The 18696-nt window shown below is 34.6% G+C and overlaps 2 long non-coding RNA genes across 2 annotated transcripts; one reads left to right on the top strand and one right to left on the bottom strand.

The window, feature by feature from the left end:
* Positions 1–3085: 3085 nt before the first annotated feature.
* LOC145737830 (uncharacterized) lies at positions 3086–3591 on the bottom strand. The gene is made up of 2 exons (XR_014180511.1): positions 3472–3591; positions 3086–3415 (listed from the first exon to the last, which is right to left on the bottom strand). It is a non-coding gene; the product is annotated as an uncharacterized LOC145737830 (long non-coding RNA).
* Positions 3592–16208: 12617 nt separating this feature from the next.
* Positions 16209–17812, top strand: LOC145737802 (uncharacterized). Its single transcript, XR_014180490.1, has 4 exons — positions 16209–17004; positions 17063–17312; positions 17388–17523; positions 17583–17812. It is a non-coding gene; the product is annotated as an uncharacterized LOC145737802 (long non-coding RNA).
* Positions 17813–18696: the final 884 nt, after the last annotated feature.

Below are 18696 nucleotides of genomic sequence, written 5' to 3'. Positions count from 1 at the left end.
GTAGGTAAGTGTGTCATTTCAGAGGACATATTGACTGCATTTTCTGTCACATATGTAGCAACTCAAGATCCTAGATATACATTTATTTAGTAAAATAACAGGAAATAAATAAAGATAGCAGAGGAAACTGCAACATAATATTGACATCTTGATTAATATACTTGTTTTAATTTAAAATATCTTAGTAACACCTAAATTAGGTATGTTGTATAAATATTGAGAAAATACTTTAATTTGCGCACTCCTAATCCGACTTATGTGTCATACACTTCTATATTTGTTCGCATTGTCCAGATCAACAAAAAGCTCAAAATCCTTTTCCATGGAGCAAAGCGGAGAGGATTTTTAGAAGGGTTGGAAAACGTAAAGCGGCTAACACCGCTGTCTGGTTTGCAACCAGGAATCACACAACCAGCTTTTCCCATGTTTAAAAAAAACGATCAAGGAAACACTCACAAAACAGAAAAAAAATTGTTGCACAAAATAACACAGAAATTACAACCAATTGTTTTCTTGTCTCTAGAAACGCAGGTTAGAAATATGAAATAGGGTTAGGATTTATAAAAAAAACAATTAAACAGGTTGATGTTGATGTATGACATGACAGTATTGACACAAGTAAAATCCGACTGGCCCTCTTGCGGTAATTTTTTCCTCAAAGAACGTTCAGGCTACTCTATCTCAATTTAGTGTCTATTTTTAGGTTGTCTGTGGACAGGACTAGGCAGGTTATATTTGGTGTTTTTCCTCTTCCGGTTCTTTTCTGTAAAGACATTAAAAGTTTCCCGAGTTTTACCCGGTGTGGTCGGTTTTTGAACCAGCTCGAACATTGTTCATTTGTGTATTGCCGTTTACTAATTTCTTGGAGGGATGGCTGATTTAGAAACCATTCAGAAAAGATTCAGAAAACCCAACACCAAGGTAGCCAATGATTTGACAGCCCTTTTTCAACATTCCTCACCAGATGTTGAAGAGACTCATGTTGCAATGCAAATTTTAGAGGAAAAGTTCACTGAACTTAGAGATTTAAATGCTGAAATATTCAGTCTATTATTGGAACAAAATGTTATTGAAGCAGACTTGGAAGAAGAAACTGAAGGGTGCGATAACTACAGTAGAAGATTTAAGCAGCTGAATATTAAAAGTGACAAAATATGGCGTTTAAAACAGCAAGCAGATCAAGTGTCAAGTAGTTCTTCAGTTCCAGATCAAGCAGGTAAGAGCAAATTTAAGTTATATCGAGTATTGACCTGGCGGATAAAGTAGAATACCTTGTGCAAGCAAACAGCGCCTGGTAGTAGGGCTAGGAATTTAGTAGACAGTTTTCCTGCTACTGCAGAAAATTATAAATTAATTATTGACAGTTTAAAATCACGATTTGGTCGTGAAGACCTTCAGATTGAGGTTTATGTTCGTGAGCTGTTAAAATTAATCTTAAACAATGCTCTCTCGAAAAACCGAAGTGATATCTCTTGTTTATATGATAGTATTGAGAGCCAATTGAGGGCATTGGAAACCCTTGGCATTACATCTGATAAATATTCAGAAATATATACCAGGTGTCCAAGAGCACCCTGGACATAGGAGATTAACATGGGAAAACGGTCTTGATTTTTTTGCGCCTGTATGGTTCATTTAATGGAAAAACGCTTTAGATAAAAGTTGTAGAGCACATTTTCGGCTATCTACTTGTAATTTTTTCAATACCGTAGATTTGACCATTAAGACGAAAAACGGATCTAAAATTCGGAAATTTTAAATCTCCCGCCAAGCGGTCGTTAAGGAAAGTTTATATCCGGTCGTGCTACCAACCTTTCAAAATCATAACAAATCGTTGTCAGTCATTCTGTAATCAAAACATTCAAAACAAGTTTATTTAGTAATAATTTTGAGTTACTACCCACATACTGCGAAGAAAATACAAATAAATCGTGATAAAAACACTTTATCAGTAGCCACAGCCCAAAAATCTGGTAAGTTGCATTCATAACCTCATTCAATGTCTCTACTAAACTTATTTACTTTGTAGCAAAATTCTTAAAGAAAACACTGGTTTTGCTTGCAAATATTTAATGAGGATGACCGAATCACCTATCTCAAGCCTCTTCATAACACTACCAAACGATTTAAAGTGATGAAAACAGTGGACAATGAAGCCAGATCTTTGAAGATAAGTTTCCTACTGTACAGGGACAACAACAAAGGGGCCAAATACTTCCTTCAAAAGTGGTGTGATTTAGTTTCAATGTGCTTAACTTCATGGACTATCATCAGCGAGGGTCTTCACCTGTGTTGCAACTAAAACTTAAAATGATTCAGTGTTGATATCTGACTTAAATCTCAAAATTTGATGTGCCTGTGAAATGTGAATAATCTTAAACTGGCTATGAAACCCCTTCTAAGAAGAGAATATGGACTTACACAGTCAAGTCAGGTGACAAAACTTTTTGTATATGGGTAGGTATTGTCGAAAAACCAACTTTTCAATTGAGCTATCTACATGAGCTGTTCTATTCTAGGTTTAGGTTTTAACATTATAATTGTGTTCTTTTTTCCACACACTCAATTGTTCCAAATAAAACTTTGTACACTGAACGTTTGTATTAATTATTTATTCACAGTTCAAGGTACAGTATACATTTTCTTCAAGTGAAAAGCTTAAGTACAATAGGTGGCAAAGAAAACTGGTCTTACCACATAAACAGTGACTGTTCCACAGATTGAGTGTGAGTGGGTGAACCTGTCACCATACAAGCTATGCTAAAAACAACTTTGTCTTACTAACCTAATGTTTGTTTGGATAATAGTGGAGTTCCAAATTAGCAAAGGTAGGTGAAATGTAGTAATTGAAAGTTTCTAAAGAGAAACAATTTGCTTCTAATTCAATACACCATGTCACAGGACATACCTTTACTAATCAAATGTGAACTCGAGTTACACATTACTTGCAAATAAACTATTTTTGGTTAGTAAACATTTTACAAGTATCCTTGTAGGTGAATGATGTTCAAGTTAACTAATGGAGCTAATTAAATATCAGTACTTACCTTACCCTGTAGAGATGGGAAAAAACATTGACAATCAGTTATAAAAAATGGCTTTTTATTAACATCATAAAATGTAAAACCACTTAAACACTATGGTGTGTTGATAACACTACAAAACAGAAGGATACAATAAAACTATCAGTCACATAGGTCACTAAATTGCACCACTTTTGAGGGAAGTATTTACCCTCTTTTGTGGTCGCTGTATAGTAAAGCAACTTATCTTCAAACATCTGCAGGCCTTCCTAGTCCATTGTTTTTATCACTTTAAATCGTTTGGTAGTGTTATGAAGAGGCTTGAGATAGGTAATTCGGTCATCCTCATTAAATATTTGCAAGCAAAACCAGTGTTTTCTTAAAGAATTTTGCTACAAAGTAAATAAGTTTAGTAGAGACATTGAATGAGGTTATGAACGCAACTTACCAGATTTTTGGACTGTGGCTCCTGATAAAGTATTTTTATCATGATTTATTTGTATTTTCTTCGCCGTATGTGGGTAGTAACTCAAAATTATTACTAAATAAACTTGTTTTGAATGTTTTGGTTACAGAATGACTGACAACGATTTGTTATAATTTTGAAAATTTGAAAGGTTGGTAGCACGACCGGATATAAACTTTCCTTAACGACCGCTTGGCGGGAGATTTAAAATTTCCGAATTTTAGATCCGTTTTTCGTCTTAATGGTCAAATCTACGGTATTGAAAAAATTACAAGTAGATAGCCGAAAATGTGCTCTACAACTTTTATCTAAAGCGTTTTTCCATTAAATGAACCGTACAGGCGCAAAAAAAAACAAAACCATTTTCCCATGTTAATCTCCTATGTCCAGGGTGCTCTTGGACACCTGGTATATATATATATATGTTATATATTGCGTTCCCTCGAAAAGCGGCAACACTGGACAGTGGGGGAAGCCGGTGGACGACCGATAGGCCGCCATCTCTCTTGCTACTCAACCATGAACGAGGGCACATGTTGGTCTTAATAAAAATTGTCTTTGTACATATATATATATATATATACATGCATTTCTATCTTAGTCGCCTCCATACATAACACAGGCGCCCAAGCCTCCACTATAACCGCCATAGTTACAGGAGTGTATTTTGCATGATTACACTTCATAATTCAAGGTCTTTCATGGGCACAGCAGAGGGGTAAGGAAAAACTATAAGGAAAAAAGTTGTATATACGGTATGGGTTTAAATGTAACCGGCCTCCACGATGCGGCGGTTTACTGGCCTCCGCGCAATATACAGCGCCATGTGGAACCGACGCAGGCGTCACCGACACAGTTGCCAATTTTATCTGTCTGGTTCGCCGACTGATTTGGCCTTGACAGCTAAAAATAGATTTCTTGGAACAGGAAACTTATTTTAATATTCAGTCCAGCCGTATTTTCGTTCTTTTTCGATCGCTATAGGAGCCACATTAGACAGTTTTTGGTGTTCTATATTATATACTGATCGTATAGTTTCTGCGTTATTCATTCTAATATTAGACACATGTCTGACAATAACTGAATATAATGACATCAATATTTTTGTTTCTTTTTTAATACTTCATTAACTCAAGCAAATTGATAAAATAAATGGCTGAACAAGTTTAGTCAAACATTGCAATATAATTATAAATGGTTTATTAATTTATAATTTTCACTTTGACTTGCATTTCTAGACTATCTCATTTTAATTATAATACGAGTCGTTGAGTATTTACAATCAATATTGTTATTATTTTATAAACGTGATTAATTCCTTAGATTAACAATGTTTATTGAGTTGGGTCATTTTTCAGTGACATCAATTTTTCAATAGGTCGTTAAAAAGGAAATTTTGCTATTGTTTGTTTAAAACTTTAAATTCTAGTTTTCTGGGGGAAACGAATTATAGTTTTTAAGGTGGCAAATTAAAGAACGTTCTAACTTATAACGCTTATATATTAAAAATGCCTGTTATTTTTGTTTGACAACCAAGTCACTTAAATTTTACCGTAAAAAAGCCTTGCCTATAATTTGTTCAGTCTATAAACTAAAATATTCGTATTTTCAGTCTGTCAACTGATTGGTCACAAAAAAATTAACTTGGCACAAATGTAATTTTCTTAATACCAAAGTAAAAAAATGCATTATTATTTGATGCTTGTAGACAAAAACTATTTGCTGAGTCTAATACATTATATTTGTGTGCCAATATGAAGAAAAAGTTTAAAAACGTAACCTACTGTCTAATATCAGGCATTGTGCCTAAAAACACCATCATATAACTATAATCCGTGGAATTCATGGTCAACTTTACAGAGTGCCGCAGAAATTAAGATGTGGTAAAGTTGCATTTTTTTAAATGCCTTATATTACATTTATTTAAGTAATTCTATTGTTTGTATGAACGATTTGTTAAATGAATGACACATCTAGCGAGCACCGTGTCCAAAATGCCTTTTGCACCATATCAAAATGCCTTTTGTGATCCTTTTCGGGTAAAAAATGTTTTAACAAAGTTTGGAATAAAATGTCTGCTTTAAATTTAAATTTAATACAGCATATAACTAATCCTTCTTATAAAGAAATTAAACTATTCACAAAATGTAATAAGGTAAAACTACCAATAGATGACGACCTATAAAAAGTCTGAAAAACTTAAAAATGAACCCCCAAAGGGTCAAAATATTTGAGAAATTTAAATCAGTATAGTTTGTCCAAAAACAAGTTATTCCCAATGAAACTATTTAGAGTATGGCAGCCGGAAATCAGTGTGAAGAGAGAGAGAGAGAATTAGCTATGTTTGGAAGAAACTGAGTACCAATGTAACTTTGCGAGTGTCATCTATTGGCAAGATGGCCATGTCATCTTTTAGTAGAGCATGTTGTCTATTGCTTAAAACGCATGCCATCTTTTAGCAAATTGGGCATATTTATGTAAGGGGTAAACACACTTCAAAATAAATAAAAGTTATAAATTTGTTGTCGAACCTTTTATAAAAAAAACTGCTACATAGGTCGATAAAAAAAGCTATGGCAAATTGGCAAAAACATAATAATTTAAAACTGTATTTATTATTAAATGTTTACATTTTATCTTCAGAGTGCCACATATAAGAATGATTACTTTAGTATACAGGGTGTTCAATTTTAAAGCAAATATTTTCTATTCCACAATTTTCTGGGAAAGCCTGTTTCAACCGACACTTATTTTATATACAGCACACTGTATATTAACTGTCTTAAAATGTTTTTATTTGTAGCTTATTGTAATTTGTTGTTGCATCGGATGGCGCTAATACAAATTCAACATGCAAAAAAAATGTGAAATGCTTAACATATAGAGAAGGGACATAATTCCTTTGATGTTGGGGTGATGTTTTTGGCTGACCTCGAGTTCCCTTTGGTAGGAAACATGTTGCCGGTTGTCCCTTTCTTTGAAATAAAAATGGCTTCCAATTATCAGAATCAAATATAATATAAACTAATTTCTTATAATCATTGTTTACTTCTTTTGAGTCAAAGTGTTTTAAGTTCGCCTATTAATCATTGGAAAATATCAGTCCTTATTAACTATTATTATATATACTTAACCGATGTTTCAAAACAAATATTTGATGTGGTCTGAGATACGGCAACGTTTTTCAACAACTTGAATAAACAACCAATAAAACTCCTGATATTCAACGGCTAAAGCCGATATCAGTCGCTTGTCAATTAAACTTTGGTAGGAAGAGTCCATCTCTCTCTAATTCGCTTTCTCTTTTCAACTGTCTGTTCTTGTTACATAGCTATTCTTTGATATTAGCTACTAAATAGTATTCAAACAATATTGTCTTAAATTTGTATAGAAATCCATTCAAGAATGGTATACTTTTATTTTACTGGCTCTTGACCTAGTACACAATTACTGTCAAATTAAATGAACGTAAAAATGTAAAAAGTGACTTCTGTCCATTTAAAATTTTTTACATTTTTGGCTGACATTTTTGTACAACAAAATACTGACATTTTTCACAACCCTTAGAGAGCTTGAACTAAGACTTTAAATTAGTAAAAGCTAATTAGTTAGATAAGTTTAAGTTGGTTATTCTTATAAGTTACTTTTCAAAAACTGCACTCCTACTAGTCAATTCTTCTAATGGTGGAAGTGTTCGAACTAAGGTGCAACACCATAAAATGTAATATTAAAATAGACATTACGCTTGCAAGTTTGTGAATTAAATTTTAAAAATCTCTAAACGTGTGTTTTGAGATACCATTCAGGCCTATTATTGTATATGACACAACTAAAGTTCTAAAATGTTCCCAGCTATTAAATAAACTAGGTTGTATGCAAAAACGTCTAGTACAATATTTCTTACCCTGCATTCTGTAATTAATAAAGGAATTACTTTTATTGAAAATCAATCTGTGCATCTCATCTTATAAGAAACGGTTTTTCGAACACCTCTTTGCTATTAAACGTCCAAAATCCAAAATTGGAAATTCAGGTCGTTCAAAATAACTAGAAATTTTGCTGTTTTAAAAGAAGGTCGGAAATATTTAAATTTTTGGTTATTTTCCAAGTTAGCGCAAGATCAATCAAAATCGAAAACTTATAATAGACAGAATAGCACAAAATTAAAAAAATTAAGTCATCCAGTTGATCTCTACTTCCGACACGAATAAAAGTGCCTCTCTCTAAATATTCTAAATGAGTATGCCAACTCAGCTTTAGTTTGAGACATAACTTTTTAAAAGATCACACATTCAATTAATGAAGCCGATATTGGTGCGACACTCTGTATAAGATAGCAAACTAGTTAAAACGCCCAGTATATATTAATATAAGTTAAGTGGCCTTCAAATTGGTTATGTGCTCTCGATCGTTTGGCCTCCAACCCCCTCACTCTTATATGCAACTTCGAAATTTGGTATATGCTCTCGATCAACTGGCCTCCAGTGAGTAATGCTGCGGTATTGCCGCTTTTTTGAGTCGGGTTAGCGGTGTTTTATGCGGAGTTGATGCCGCACAGGCCATGTGTCGTTTGTATAAACGTATGAGATCGCTACGCCACGTGGTGGAATTTTCGTGAACTGCATTGTATAACTGTATATGTGTATTGCTAAAATGGCCTCCGACATAAATTTTGCGTACGGCCTCCAGGAGGCCAGAGAGACATCCTGAGAAACTATTAAGGTCGATTCGTATTGGCCTCCGATTTTTCGAATTCGCCTCCGTTTTGGAGGCGTGTGCGAATGTTAAACTATGCGAGTCGGAGGTGTATATGTCGAAATGCATATATATATATATATATTAATGTGATCAATAAATGTATGCAGTGCCCATTGAAAGAGTCTTCTTCAAATCCCAAGAGCCCAAGACACAACAAATGGCGACGAGGATGGGATACTTAGCCGAAAACTAGTAAAGGGCTAGGATCCCACGAGGAGAAGGACCGACCATTCATTCAATGATCAAGATGGCAGCCTTGATCGAATCCATGGCGGAATACAACCATGCCACCGATGATTGGCAGATATACCAACAGAAATTGGACCAGTACTTTGCCGCCAACAAAATAATTGAAGAACCTGTAAAAACTTCAACCTTAGTGAGCCTAATTGGAACATCCACCTATACCATATTGCGTGAACTGACTTATCCGGCATTACCAAAAGACAAAAGGTATGCCGAACTAACCAAGCTACTCTGTGGTCACTTCAGCCCCATTGTATCCGTGTGGCGCGAGAGAAGCAAATTTTGGGCGGCCACTCAGATGTCTGGCGAAACCTCGCAAGAATGGTACGTGCGGGTGAGAGGACTTTCCATTAACTGTGCTTTTGAAGGAAATTTGACCTTCGTTTTGAGGGAGAAGTTTATGGCAGGATTGAGGAAGGGCTCAATACTGGACCGATTATGCGAAGAGGATTCAGATAGGACCCTAGAGAGTCTTTTAAAGTTGGCGGTACAGAAGGAAGCAAAGAATGGAGAAAGTAGCCAGCACGAGCGTGAGGAAGTCAATTGGGTTAGAAACGGAGCGAACAGTGGCAACAGGGCGGACCGTCACCGAGGAAGATTTGCTGCTCGCGCAGGCATAGCGATGGGCATGTCAGAGGGCGCGCGCAGCCAGTTCTAAGATGGAGGCGGCAATGGCGACAAGTGGAAAAACAATAACAAAAGTGCTAAACAGATGGGAAATCCATCAAAGTGCGGAGTGTGCGGCAGGAACCACCCAGGAAGCTGCCGTTATGCAAACTACAGATGCAGAAGATGCGGCGTAGAGGGCCATCTGGAGAGAGCTTGTCGCAGAGCCACAGTGAGGGGACAAAATGCTCTGATGGAGGCAAGTGAATAAGCAGAGGTCGCAAGGGACATGTTTAAGGTAGATACACATAAGGGTTGTTCAGGGGGATTTGTTGCTCAGGTTGAAATTATGGGGAAAATGTTCAGCATGCAAGTTGATACTGGATCATGTGTGACCACACTAAGCAGGTCAGTGTTTAAAAAGGGTCTTCCAAATGTTCAGCTTGAAGTAGATCACATACTGCTGCGTGGTTACACAGGGTCAATGATTAGGCCATGAGGATACTTTGTGACAAATGTAAGAGCCTTCAGCAAAGTAAGAACAATAAAGATTTATGTAGTTGATAGCATAGGACCTTGTTTGTTAGGCCGGGACTTTCTCAGTGCTTTCAATATATCATTAAACGTTAATTCAGTCTTGCAGTGTTCTCACAGGAACAGGCTGTTGAAGGAATACCCCGATGTCTTGTAAAGGTAGTAAATGATACTCCGGCAAGTTCCCTGTATTCAATATATATTTGCTGAATAAATCGCTTATATTTATCGTACTCTATTATGCCTACTCATACAATATAATATAGGTTGCTGTGTATACATAAAATACTTATAATAGCGAACCGATTGATGCATTACGATTAATAATAATACTTAGCTATGCATGTCAATGAACTGTTACAACTTCAACTAACTATGTTACACCTCCTTTTCCTAGAGAATGACCTTTGCTATGGCCACTTGCAAAGGGCACTTTACTAAAAAAAAAAGGTTACTGATGCCAAGTTAATTAAAACTGTTTTAAGTTAATTTAATTACAAATTTGCAATCTTTAGTACTTAAAGCTATACACTCTCAAAATATAGTTACTTTTACGATAAAATTTTCTCTGTACCTACTACTTTTCTGACTATAGCAATAACATAAAGTATAGTCAGTGGTACTTTAACTTAACCTAACCTAAATATATTTCTATCCCAATTTGCGTATAATTCATGTGTTTTAAACAGTAAAAACCAACAATAATACCAACGACCCATTAAGATTCTGCCCACAATAAAAAAACAGTAGGAACACTAATAACTGAACACTTCGCTCGTTGAACACTACCGGCACGATGAATGCTAAGAATAGTATAATATACCTATAAATTAAATGTACGTACTTTCGATATTTATAATAGTTACAATATTTACAGACAGGCCTGTTTATCTAACTTAGAACTAAACTTAATCATCAAGAGACATTATATTTCTTAATTCTATTTTTATGAACCTTAATCTGCTTGTTGTTATTGTCTTTAACAATGCAATTTGGACCTTCAATTAATATGACTTCAAACGGACCATCAAACCAAGAATCTAGTTTTTGACGATCTTCGTTGGTTATAAGCACAAAATCTCCCGGGCTTATTTGTAGTCGACTAGTTTGCTGATCATAATACAACTTACGCTTTTGTTTGGTTTTTTCAAGAAAGTCTCGAGCTTTATTTTGCGCTAACTGCAACCGAAATCGAAATTCTTGATCATACGATTCTAAATTGTATAAAGGATCTACACGAGAACCATTAAATATTTCAGGTAGGTCTGCTCTTTTACCAAATACTAGCTCGAAAGGTGTGTAGTTATGATAAGTACTAGGAGTCGTATTATAACAAAAAGTGTAATAATTTGTCCATATATCCCAATCTGTATGAGCTTGATCAATGTACATTCGCATAAATTCATTAAGAACTCTATGGTTTCTCTCGCATCCACCTATGGACTGACTGTGATACGCAGTGCTAGTTTTATGCGGCGTATTTAACATTTTTGCTAAACTTTCAAAAATTTTATTCTTGTATTCTGTTCCTAAATCAGTTCTTACTTCTTTTATAGGTCCATATACTAAGATAAATTTTTCAAAGATAGCTCGTGCTACTGTGGAAGCTTCTTTATTGGGTATTGGAAGTATTACGATGTATTTAGTTAGTTCACATTGAAGCGTCACTGCATAACAGTTATTGTGATTTGATTTTTGAAGTGGTCCTATTGTATCTATACAGACAATGTCAAAAGCTTTTTGAGGAGTTGGAGTCAAAGTTAAAGGTTCTATGTGTTTAACGGCGGCTTTATTTACCTGACACTTATGACACTGCCTAACATATTTAGCGATGTCACGTGACATATTTTTCCAAAGATAAAATGACCTTAATTTTTCCAATACTCTTTTCTGGCCACAATGTCCACCTAACATAGGATCATCATGAAATTGTTTGATTAAGTTAAGTTTCTCGTCATTGTCTTTGATTAATTTTCTTTCTTTACATAAAACAATTTTAACTTTTGAAAGTATTTTATGCCCTACTTCCTTTAATTCATTTACGGTGCACCGTGTGAAAATCTTGTCATTTAAATTCAATCGCAAATGTGTAAACTTACTATCACCAGCCATGTTATTCAGCTTAGACAATAGTTTCGGTAATGAAAAATTGCCATTAGTAATTGAAAGCCAACAACGAGCGCTCTTTTTGCGATAATTAATAATAATGTGAATGCATTCTTTATCAATTTCAAATCTTAAGGAAGGAAATTTCAATACATTATAATTATTAAGGGCTTCATAAATCTGAGGTTCTTCAGTACGTGATAATTGTTTATCCCCAGTAGTAGTGTGTTTATTAAAATTTTGGTTTGTCTTAGTCATTGATCTGGTAATTGCTAATATTTGAGCCGTGTTTCTGATTTCCTGCAAATCCGAAATATTTATTCGAGATAAGGCGTCTGCGCCTACATTATCTGTTCCTTTGATATATTCTATATCAAAGTCAAAGTCTTCTAAATCCAATCGTATTCTGGTTAATTTGGACGACGGGTCTTTCATAGAGAATAAGTAAACAAGAGGTCTATGGTCTGTTTTTACTAAAAATTTTTGTCCATATAAATAACAACGAAAGTACTTTATTGCCCAGTGAATAGCTGTGAGTTCTTTAAGAATAGTTGGTTTGTGAGACTCGCCTTTTGTAAACATACGAGATGCATAAGCTATAGGTAGTTCCTGACCATTAAAATTTTGTGAAAGAACTGCACCACAAGCAAGTTGGGATGCGTCAGTAACTAAAATAAACTGTTTTGAGAAATCCGGATATTGCAAAATGCGAGGACTAATTAGTGCTTGCTTTAAACGGTTAAATGAACTTTCGCATTCGCTTGACCATACAAACTCAGCATTTTTCTTAGTTAGCGAATTTAAAGGTAATGTGATAGTTGCAAAATTTGGTATAAACCTTCGATAATAGTTACAAGAGGCAACGAACCTTTTTACCTCATCAGCAGCTCGCGGCGTCGGATATTTGTTTATAATATCGTACTTAGTTTCATCGGGCAAAATACCTTTGTCTGTTATTTTATGACCTAGAAAAGTGACCTCTTTTCTAAAAAAATTGCATTTCTTGGGATTTAATTTCAAATTGTACTTTCTGCAAGTTTCAAAAACGCTTTTTAAATTATTCAAGTGATGTTTTTCTGAACAGCCTATTACTATTAAATCGTCCATATATAAAAAAGCTTTTTCTGGAGTTATTCCGGCAAATCAATAGACATCATTCTTTGAAAACTGTTGGGACTGACTGAAAGTCCAAAAGGCAATCTGGTAAATCGATATGAACCCTTATCGCTGCTAAATGAAGTCAAATCTCGAGATTCTTCATCTAAAGGTATCTGATGGAATCCTGATAACAAATCGACTACTGAGAACCACTTTGCTCTACCAAGTTGATCTAAAATATCGTCTATGCGATTAATCGGAAACTTGTCTCCTATAAGTACCTTATTTACAGCTCTAAAGTCAATACATAATCTCCACGCTTTCTGATCAGTTTGCGATTTTTTAGGAACCAATAGAACCGGACTATTGTATGCTGAGCAAGATGGTTCGATTATATTATTATGTAACAATTTTTCAACTTGTCGATTTGTTTCATCTTTAAGTGCTCTGGAAGCTCTATAATTTTTAATATAAATAGGTTTTTTGTCAATAACTTTTAATTTTTGTGTGTAAAAGTTGTTAAATGTTAATTTATCTGTTTCTAATCCAAAAACGTCTGAATAATCTTCGCAAAGTTGTAGCAGATCTTTTTTAACAAAGTCTGGGACATCTTGATTAAGTTCTTTTAAGAGTTGAACATGTCTATCTTGATTTTCTGTTTCTATGTTGTAAATGTTAAATTTATCGAGACTGATAGTTTCAAGATTAGATATGTCTACAGTTACATTTTCAAATGTTGTGTTTAAGATTTTTACAAGCGGATGTTTTTGAGATACTATACTACGAGCTAAGTATACACCAGGCTTTAATTCTTTATTTAACACCACAACGTCGTGTGTCAAATGTTTCAAAACGTCAATCTCTCTAATAACTTCACATCTAGAAGGAATATGGTACACATTCTTTTCAGGACTGCTTAAAATTGGAATTGTTAACTTTTTGTGTTTTAAGTGTACCGTCATATTCCAGTTAGAATAATCTATTATTGATTGGTAAGCAACTAAAAAATCTCTACCCAATATTCCGTCACATGGTATTGGAACATTAGAATCAACTATATGAAATTGGTGAGGTAACGTACACCCTTGGATAAAAATATTTGTGTTTGCAACACCTAATGAATTAGTTAGGTCTTCTGTGATACCTTTGATGCTAGTGGCTCGAGAAAAATCAACTATTTGATCAGGATTTACTGATAAACGTTTAAAAATTGATATGTCAGCTCCGGTGTCTACTAGTAGCGTACTAACTGAACCAGTCATTTCTAACTCAACTTTCACAAAATTTGAAAATGTCAGACTAAAACTATATATGGTTACATATCGCCCAACCGAGTCGCTTCTTGGCTCGATTGGTGCTCCAATCCGTTTCCCGACTCCGAAAAGCCAACAAAATTAGGACTAGAGCCTCTATAGTACCTAGCAGATGTGTTACCACGATTAAAACCTCTATTAAATGCGCCTCTGCTTCTATTACTGCCTCTAAATTGTTCTCTATTGTTTCCAAAATTATTAGAATTTCTATTGTAACTGTTAGAATATCTATTGAAACTCCTATCGAAATGCTGGTTATAACTATTATTACGTGGACCTGTGCCCCTAAAGTGACGTCGCGCATTATGAAAATTGTTTTGCCTAAACTGAAAAATATTTGCCGAAGACGGTGCCAACGAACTAACATTCACAAACTTAGTAATAGTTTCCTGTACCGAAGAAAACGTGCCAGCCTCCATTATTAATCGAACTCTTTCACTACTGACATTTTGGCTAAATGCTCGCACAGTATTTTCAACCGTGTACCGTTGGGCAACTTCCGCTGGTACGCCCTCTGTAATATAGGCTGTTTGTAATTTTTGCGCTAATGCGTCCACTTCAGAAGCATATTTTGCGGCTTCTTTATCGTTTTGTTTCAGATGTAAAATTTTTGCAGTCAATAATTGTGAAGTTTCGCCTTTAATCGAATTTTGAAGTTTAAAAATTATGTCGTCAATTGTATTTTCATTCGTAATAAGACTTCGCGCTTTTCCGGTCAAACGAGTTTTCACGAAAGCTACAGCGTTAGCAAGTTGATTTTCGCAGTTGTTTTTAAGTAAAGTTAATGCTTCTAAAAATGACTGTAAATTTTCGGAGTTACCATCGAATTGACTTGGAACTAATTTACTAGCCAAACTAAAAAACTCTACGGTGTTTGTCGACATTTTTGATATTTCAACGATACTTTTTAAACGTTCTAGCAGTGTTTGTCTGGAATTAAAATTTAGTTTTTCAGTTTCTTTTATATAGGGCGCTGCTGCTGCCAATAGTTCCTCTGGGCTCTGACTCTCTTTTAAAACTTGAGTTTTAAAGTTGCTTAACTCTTTTTCGATTAAACCTATCTGTACAAGTAATTTATTTACTCTGTCTAAATTTCCGCGTCTCTCGGTAGATTCTTTATTGATATTACTTGAAAAGCTTTTTGCAGTTTCGTAAATTTTCTGTTAACCCTTTACTAGTCATTTATCAAAAATAATAAAATTGATCCAAATACTGCAGTTTAAAGATAGTAACTACAGAATAGTCATATAGACAATAATACCTATAATAAAATTTTTAAACGCCTGAATTGAAATCAACTTAAAAGTTCCATTATAAAACCCAGTTTAATAAACTATTTACTACGACTAATTATTGCTTACTTTTCTTTTGCACAGTTACACATAAGAACTTAACACTGAAGACACTTGAGTTTGTTGAGTTTGTGCACAATAAACAGCACATCACTATCACCGTACATACGCGCACACGCTTACCGGAACAGCTCTTACGTTTACTTACTCAACATTACGTTTCTCTTATAGATGCTAAAGAGACTGCTGCCATGTCGCGGCGGATCTGCTTCTTCATATTTTTCTTGACAGCCCGAATAATTCTCCACAATAAGAGCATTGCCAACATAGCGAAAATAAGATACCGAACCACTTTGACGTCTTTAGTGATGTTGTACTCAGCTTCTTGTACTATAAAATTGGAGTTAACTACGCCATTTGCCGTTACTTCTTGCTTGGTATCTTTTGACTTGGTTTGCCCCATCTTAGCTCACATTTATACCACGCTCAGCTCCTAAGCAGATTTGTCGGCATCGGATACATTACGAAACACAACCAATGGCACTACATTTTTCTTTTAACTTTTACTTTCTACTATTTAATTAGAAGTCCACGAAAAATTAGCAGGATCGCCATGTAAAGGTAGTAAATGATACCCCGGCAAGTTCCCTGTATTCAATATATATTTGCTGAATAAATCGCAATATATTAAAATGCTGAATAAATTTAAATGCACTTCATTTTTAAAATTTGATCCTAATAAAAGAAAGCACGAAGCGGTAAGGCTGAAACTGTATCTAAACTGTTTGAATCCAAAACATTTGAAAATTGCTACAAACAACCATGTAGAATATGTTCGAAACCAATAAATTCATTATTACATGAACACAACAGTTCAGACACGGCCGATACTTTCCATAGTAGGCCTATCGAAACTGTCGAGACCTTGCGCCTTCCAAGAACTGCTGCAGCAAGCGAAATAAACGCAGGCCGAGTGGCTCGAGCAGACGAACGAAGGACCAATTGTCAAATTACGTCATTGTGACGTCAAAGACGCTCTGCTCGCTCCATTAAGCTTGAAAACGAATGCGGCCCTTGTCTCGACTCAAACTACGTTAATAAGTCGGGCTAATAAATATCCGCTGTTTCTGTTTTCATCCTAAATACAGGATTACAGTTTAAGGCGACTATTTTACTAGATCAAGGGTCTCCTCGTGTTCGGGCCGGGGCTCCGGGAAACGCGCAAAACTGCGACCGGCCAGAAGGGGGAAACGCGCAAAACAGCGACCGGCCAGAAGGGCGACGGTTCGGAACCGACCCGAAGTCGCTTCGGGCGAGATCGCGACGTCATCCGAATGGCGTTCGGCAGGCCGCGGTTTTGTGGAATTTGTGGAATGCGGACAACAAGTCATATTTAATAATGGCGGCTTTGTTTACATGTTAATTGGAAATTTACTCAAATTGTGATTGATTTTTATTACTGGACAGTTTTAGACTGGTAAATCAGAGTTAAATCGATTACTTATAGTTGGGCATGGTTATATTTATCATCAGCCGAGTTTTCCTAAGGAAAGTTGCAACAGGTAAGTGGAATGGTATTATGTAGGACTTATAATTTCAACATTTTCGTTTTTGTTTCAGAAAATCTTTGATAATCTGCCCACACAGCTCATATAGCCAATGTGCATGAAGTATACTGGAACTTTTATTAAGTAACACAATTGTTATCAAAGACAGTATTTAATAAAAACCAAATGGAAACCGTGTTTGAAATCTACCTAGTTTTAAATCATCAGAGAGGCAAATACATTTGAAAAAACTGCATCCAGCTTCAGCATATACCTGTTGAGGTATAAATCTAGTTGATTTAGTTACACAATGCTTTAATATGGTAAGTATACATATGTTACATAGTTAATACCTACTTCTCATATTCTCTGTGTACATTTAATTTTTTTGTTTCTAGATTTAGTTAACTCTTACCCAGAGATTTACCAGTATCTGATATAAAGAATAATACCAAAAATAATACTCTTTAAGTATTTGGTATATAGGGACACCCTTGGGGACACCTTAGGTAGTGGTTCAATATGGTTTTCAAGGTAAAGTTGCTACATTTTATTCTAGTGAATACTTATGATTTGTTTTTATTTGCATACAGGTCATACCAATGTGGAACCAACCAATGTTACCTGCTTTTATGGTATAGTAGGTTTGTATATACGTTCCAATTCTATACATACTTTTCTGTGATAAGGACTTATAATATGTAATATTTTAGTTAACAGTTAAATGAATCTATGAAAATTATATATAGTCTCTATTACCTACACATTAGAAATAAGTAGGCATGTATCACAGTATTGTAAGTTGGTTTAAATGTAATTTATGTCTGGGGTTGTACAACTTTACATTAGAAATTATACTTGCTTTGTAATTTGAAATGTTATATTGTCTACTTAATATTATTGTTGTTAAAAAATTAAGTACAAATACAAATAAATTATTATTTATTAATGGTTGTATTATTTTCCAATAAGCAAACTTAGTTTAGTAAACCGTTTTAAAAAATATGCATATATTTATTGTAATGACATACATAATAGGTTCAAAATCAACATCTTATTATTTTTGACAAAATCAAGTTATTGATCATATGTGTATTTAAGGGTGCATGAAAGGTAGGGCTAGGTAATTATTGCTGTGCATATGATAAACATTCCTGCAAATAAAGACAAATGCTTTTTCAAATATTATCTTGAATGGACAGATTGCAAATATAATCATATATGTACTTTAAAATAGTTATTTTGTTTGTTTACTATTATGAGATTGATATGTAGTGTTTAATGTTTGGTGTGATGGACTGAGTATTACGTATTATAAAAACAATGGTATTATCCTCTGCATTATCTTAATTATGTGAAGTATATGAACGATGTTGAGGTTAGCTATACAGACCACAGACGACAGATGAATTTTATAGGTTATAGGTCACACATTTTTCAGTATGACATGACATACATAAATGTAAACAAAAACAAATATAATGTTTATAATTTGGATTTTTGCCTATTTTTGATTGTGATATAATTGTTTATTGGGATAATTAATATGTGCGGTTTAACCTCTTATGTCAACCAGTTTAAATGTGTATGAGTGGATTTCGTACTTTTGCTCTTAACAAGTACCTATTCGAATATTGTAGACAGGAAGGTTTACTATGCAATTTTGTGTCCTAAATGGGCTAATGCTCATTTTACTAATTTTTACAA

The sequence above is a fragment of the Ips typographus genome, linkage group LG14 (assembly GCF_016097725.1).
Source record: "Ips typographus isolate SLU linkage group LG14, UJ_Ityp_2.0, whole genome shotgun sequence".
Lineage (NCBI taxonomy): Eukaryota > Metazoa > Arthropoda > Insecta > Coleoptera > Curculionidae > Ips > Ips typographus.
The sequence above is the reverse complement of the archived record's forward strand: the minus strand, read 5'-3'. Positions and strand labels throughout refer to the sequence as shown.